Genomic DNA, 6,581 nt, shown 5'->3' with positions numbered 1-6,581 from the left:
GTTTGTGCACTTGTCAGCTATAGTCCATACGATATAACAGTGATCACATTCAAATTTCTCACATCAGTCGATATCGATAACTATCCCGATAAATGTCAAATCTCACTTTCTATAAAGTTTATGGCAGATTATTTGCTCCTGAGTGAAATCTGTAGAAAATGTGTTAATTGTGGTTTTAAAACTATCTTTATTGTCAGAATATGATGAACACTTCACGTTTTTGAATTCTTTTTCCTTAACTAAATAAATATCTTTATAGATGTTCTGACTCTGACTTTGACACGTATCTCCAGGCTGTAATGTTAATAATAGTACATGTTTTGTCTCTTAGAAATGTTCAGTTGACAGTAGTTTGAGTTTAGATGCAGATGTAAATCTGTGTTCAATAACAAAAACAGTAACAGCTGTAAAAAATGGTAACAAGCTCATCATTTATATGACTGTTTGAGTTTCATTAAAATGAACCACTAATCAAACTTTTTTGTTTTATAGAGGAAAATTATATTGCGATAGTTTTATCGCTCAGCCCAAGCTCACGACTTGCTAATGTTAGATAAAAATACAATTGTTTATTTTTCTTGTTGTCCATACATATGCAACTTTAGATAAAAAAAATGAATGAGTAAAATCAATTATAATTAATGCTGTATTACTATTATAGTTTTTATTTTTTATCTTTTCCGTTTTTGTACATTTTAATAAAAAAATTTAAGTTTTTATAAATGTGTTTTTCTCTTCTGTCAAACTTTATTAGTTTTCTAATAAATAAACTAATTCATTAGTTTTATTTTTGTAAATATCTATATAGTTTATTAATTCTTTTGTACATCAACTAAATTAAAATGAAAAATGCAACTTGCAGAAATAAAAGCATTTTTTTTTTTTTCATATTTTAATGTTTAAGTAACAAAAACATTTATGAAATGGTAAAATTCAAGGACCGCTTTCATCCCCCAAATGGTCTGTGCAGAAGAAGTGTTTCCACCAAAGGACAAGGCTATTAAAGATGGGTGCATCTGTGTTTTTATTAAGGGGAAAACTGCTACAAATACACTAAGTGTCTTATTAAACCTCAGTCAGTATTACAGCTTCATAAATGCACACCATCATTAACATCAGCGTTGTTATTCCTGTTATCTGGTTATTATAAGCCAACACACCGATGGCGCCCTCTGCCTGTGGCAGCAATAACACCGCTTCTCTGGTCAGATGAGTGCATTCCACTACTCAATCCATGACATGTCCGAGAGTCCGGCACGTTTCCTTCTCAAGCATCCGCAGTTGCGCTTTCAACATATTCCAAAGAGTTGCTGTAACGCGTCGAGTCCTTAAGAGGGTTTCATTTCTCCTTTATATACACACACCACAAGCCATCCGTTGTTCTTCTGGAGAGCCGTCAAACAAACACAAGAAATGCAGAAGTCCTGTATGTTTATGTGACAGTGTGCATTGATGTTACAATATACAAAAAGAGTGAAAAATATACATTTTAAGGTCATTCCCAAAGGTATCAGGACTTGGAGAGCTGTGTTGTACAATATCAAAAGTTTCACTTAAAAAAAAAAAAAAAAAAAAACATACTATGCTACAGCTGTGCACATGAATATTGTTTGAGCAATATATTTAGACACTTAAAAAAACAAACAGTAAAACATTGGGATACTGGGAACTTAGTTGTCTTTTTCTACTTTCTACTCCTCAATATCGTTCTTTCAGAGCAAGACCATTAAATACCGACACCATGTAAAAGCCAATCAGAAACACATTGCCATCAAATACAGTCAACACATTTTCAGGAGGCAATCTTTCAGTTTTTACTTCTGCTTTGTTAAGTTAGGATTTTTTTTTTTTTTTTTTATATAATAACAATACTGAAAAGCGTTTCTGAAAATGTTTAGTTGAACTTGACCAACCTTTTCCACACAACAATGACATGAACAATGACAAATTCCTCTGCCTCTTGTCGAATACATTTGGCAGTAAGTTACTAAATAACTGGAACAAAATTCCTACTCGATCATCAAAAGACATTTGAGTTAATTAAAGTGCAATGTTTTTAACATGCTTCCTCGCAGAAAGGTGATCGCACCTTAATCCAAACCTCAACGTGTGCCAGCGAACAAAACGTGGCAGTCCTGCCATTTTATGTACAATTTAACCATAAAACAAAAGAAGAATAAAGTCATCACTTATACTATGAATGTATAAACCTCTTAACGGGCCTCTTAATAAATACCAACAAGGACATTCCCAACATTACCCAGAAGGCCTTACACATTATAAATGGCCCCGTATTCAGTACAAATGTACATCAAAAGACAAATGACAAATAACACTGTGTCCTAATGAGACGTCACACGTTTCCAGCGAAGAAATTTGTACGTAAACGTAAAAGCACATTTGTTGATAATTCACGCTCTGACGGAATTACCGTCTCAACTTTGATATTATCCTCAAAAACTCAGATTTGCACAGAAGAGATGCATGTCATGCCATTAGGACACGGCGCTAGTCTTAAAGAAATCAATACAAACTCTATAATGGCTTTTAAGAAAACCATACAGGAATGATCACTCTAAGTGATTACACAATAAACTTTCTAAATGATTAGAAACCGACAGCAGGACATTTATAGAAGTTCATAAATGTTCCTTTTTCCCCAAGTCATGTTGAGTCACTTTCCACAGACCATTACAGAAATCAGACCGATCTACAGTGTTGGGGAAAGTTACTTTTAAAAGTAATGCGTTACAATATTGCTTTACTAATTGCGTAACTTCAGTACTTTTTATGTAAAGTAAAGCGTTACGTTACTTTTTCCTCAAATGTGTTTATCTAAAGTCATTTTTGATAATACATATGGCTGAATTGGATCATTGAGTGTCAGTAGCAAAGACATTGGTTAATAAAGTGAAATTAAATGCATAAAGTATATTTGTGTAATTTAACATTTCAATTTTGCAGGTTTGCGTAATATCTGGAGTTAACGTTTCACAGTTTTTATTCATTTTGAGGAATACTACATGGGAAAACAATGGTTTGAAAAAGTAACTGACATTTTGCTTTAAATTGAAAAGTAATGCATTACGCATTACTTTACTCATTACTTGAAAAAGTAATCTGATTACTCATTACTTGAAAAAGTTGAAAAAGTAATCCGATTACTTTACGCATTACTTGAAAAAGTAATCTGATTACGTAACTCGCGTTACTTGTAATGCGTTACACCCAACACTGGCGATTTAATTCCCGGTCTGAGAGTTTCCGATTAGACGATGATTGTGACACGCTTAACCTTGCTAAAATAGTGGTTCACAGACTGGAGATAATCACAATGACTCTTATAGCGACAGATTAAAGGGACACTAGGTAACTTTTTAACTTTAACTGAACAGCTTCGGAGTCAGTGAAATGGTTCTATTACTTATTTTGGGTTGAATGGTGGTGGTTTCGCACCCCCCTGGTGCCCGAGAGCGGAAAAAACTCACTTGCAACTTTGGGCCGGCGGGTCGGTGTCAGGAAGTATCGCGTGATATCAGGTCTCGCGATGTAACGAATTGCTTGACGGCACTGCACACGTCACGTACACGCCCCCATTCAAGCACCGGCTATGTATAAGCAAAGGGCAACGATAGATTTAGTTATGGCTGAGCCTGTAAAAAAAGAAGCAGAAAGCTAGGAAATCTTTGTCGGAGGACCAACGAAAGAGGAAACGAGACTGACCGAGCAAGAAGTCAGACTCGAGTAAATATCGGACCGGCTTTTTCAGAATGGTGAGAACTGAGAGAAACAGAAGCCTGCAAAACGGATGCTGACCTTCTTGCTGTTGCACTTGTAAGTATCTTTGGAATAAACTGTGTTTAATATTTAAATTTCAAGTAATTGCGACCTCAGGATGTTTGCTATTGTCTGTAAAGGTTTTTTATTATGATCGCTGTCTGTTAGGGGCTTACTAGTACGTTAGATACTATAACTTTGATGTTAGCATTGTCATTAGCAAACACGTTTGATTTCTGTAGTTGTTTGGCCGTTCCTCTGTCGGTTTTATTTGTGTAATTTACACTTTTATTTTATGTCACTAAGTCAACGCGTCTGATAATAGGCAATATCAGACGCGCAAAATGTTGCACATATCATGATCGAGCTAGAAAAAACGTTCTGATGTTTTCTTAGACAAGCAAAGGTAAACCATCATTCTACCAGATGAACTTATAGACCTTGCTAATATAACTTTAGACAAATATTAGCCTCCGATATATATATATTTCTTATGCTCATGCCCATTCTCCCAAAAACAAACAAACACGAAAGCAGTAGTTCGCCTCGTTCATATCGTTCGTTCCCGGTAAAAATACTAGTATGCATGACAACACAATAAAAAAAATAAAAATAAAAAAATCGCCATCAGTTGGAAAGAAAGTATTGCTTTACTTGCCTCGGTAGACATAACTGGTTTTGAAATAGCCGGTTCCTCTGCTCAGCTGGGTTGACAGCTGATCAGCTGGGTTGCTCGTGGCGAGGGGGGAGGGACAACAGTTCGTTCCCTATCGTCCGGTCACTACGACGTACGTCGTGGTGAACGACGAATAGGAATCTCGCTAGAGAGGCCAATCTACTTCGAGTGAAACTAAACGAGCCAATGCATATTGGCGTGCAATCATTTGCATCAGCTGTGCAGCCTCGCAGCGCGGGTATTTAACGAGCAGCTGGTGCGATTGCACTTCAGCTTTTTGCTTCGGAGCCGAGCGTTTCGATGCTGTTTAATCTACTGAGTGATCAAACAACGAGCAAGCTCTTCAAGATGATCTCTCGTGTCTGGTGCGGGCGATACAGCGCAGCAGCGGGGTCGACTTTCTTTTTCTCTCTTTGTTTATGTGTTACTGAGCAAAACAAAAAAGCTATTTTCACAGCTGGTAACGGTGCGCCAAGAGCGCTGAATAGCCGTTCTTACCAGCGACTGCCGTGAAGAGAGACAGCGCACGACAGGTGCATATTCCTGTCTGTGTCCGCTGCGACCGTTCCCCTGCGTGCTTCAGTACCAAGGAGAGTATTTCCCTGAAAGAGCTTACATGGGTGTGAGTTGCGTCTTTCTAAGGATGACATTCCACCCGTGTGTTTCTGGTTGCGGTCGTTTCCTGTCCTCACTGACGGCCACGATCACTGTCTTGCATGCCTGGGAAACATGTGAGATTGTGTTCGTGGGTGGTTCATGTTCTCACACGGGAACATGACCACGTCGGCACGCCGGTCAACTCTTCTCTTCTTTGTTGTCACGGCAACCCAGCGCTCGCTCGGCGCTCTAGGTGCGCGGTCTCCTTGTCTATTCTCCGTTGTAGCGCCCTCCCTGGTGGCCACCAGGAGAGGTCTACTTCAGTAGAATGGCTTGGGTGATCTGAGAGCTGAGGGCTTCTCCTTCGGGGAACCAACCCCCTAGGGCCCCTCCCTCTCTAGCGCATCACAAGTTGTGCAGCTTCTGGATGGGATTGCTGGTCCTTCAAAATTGGAGGAACCTAGCGTTTCATTCAGGGCTCCAGCTGAGGGCAGATGTCGATTGCTGCGTCGGAGAGAGGGCCTGTTTTGTTCTGGAAATGAGGGTATGCTGAGTCCCACTGTAATAGTGTGTGTGCTTATGCTGAATCAGATTCAGAACTGACAGCCATGTTTTCCCGGGGTTTTCTCAGATGTGCATTGAAAACTTAGGAGTATGGAGCTATATTGGTGCCAAAATATGGAACGCCAAAAGTGCCAAATTCTGCATAAGTTTTCACCTCTCTCGCTACCCTCGAGGGTGGGGTGGCTCTGCCCCTGGCGAGCCACCTCTGCCCTGCATGCGAGGCCAAGGCACTCTTATTGCACGAGGGTAGTTCTGAGCCGGAGTTGAGCTGCGCTTGATGACTGACCGTGTTCAAGTCACAGCGCAGGCCCTCGGCCAGACGATGTCCACCTTGGTGGTCCAGAAGCTCCCCTGGCTGTCCTTGCAGAGGTGTGAGACGTCGTCAAAGTACGCTTTCTCGATGCTCCCATCTCACAAGGTGGCCTTTTCGGCGACACTGTTGAGAATCGGCCCAGCAGTTCTCCGCAGTTAGCAGCAGACTGAAGCGCTTCCCCGATGTACCACCAGAGTGCCTCGTTGGCTGCCCCTCAGTCTACTCGTCGCCAAGGGTGTCATCCCCTGCAAAAAAAAAAAAAAAAACACTCCGGCACAGCCTGCTCTACTGTGTCCGCTGCAGGAGGATGACACCGCCCGTCTCAGCCACTGTTTAAGTGGTCGGTGAAACAATCACCCCTGAGATGGGTGACCCGGAGATGGGTGGAGCTGCTCTCACCCGGTGAGGGCCGGGGTACGAATCTTTTGAGTGTTCCACCACTGGAGTCACAGTGGTACCTAAATTCTCAAAAAAAAAAAAAAAAAAAAAGAGCAGTTCTTCTATCCCTGGGTCTGAAGAGGACCAGGAGAGCAGTGGGAGGAGAGAATCCTCACCACTCTCATCCGCCTCTTCTATCGCCAGCAGGCAACAGTGTGCGGTTCGAGAACGCAACCAAGCCGCCTCCTGCACCTCCTGCCTTGTGGAACCAGGTAA

This window comes from Squalius cephalus (genome assembly GCF_949319135.1).
Source record: "Squalius cephalus genome assembly, chromosome: 3".
In the NCBI taxonomy this organism is placed as follows: Eukaryota; Metazoa; Chordata; class Actinopteri; order Cypriniformes; family Leuciscidae; genus Squalius; species Squalius cephalus.
This window is presented reverse-complemented; position numbering follows the sequence as displayed.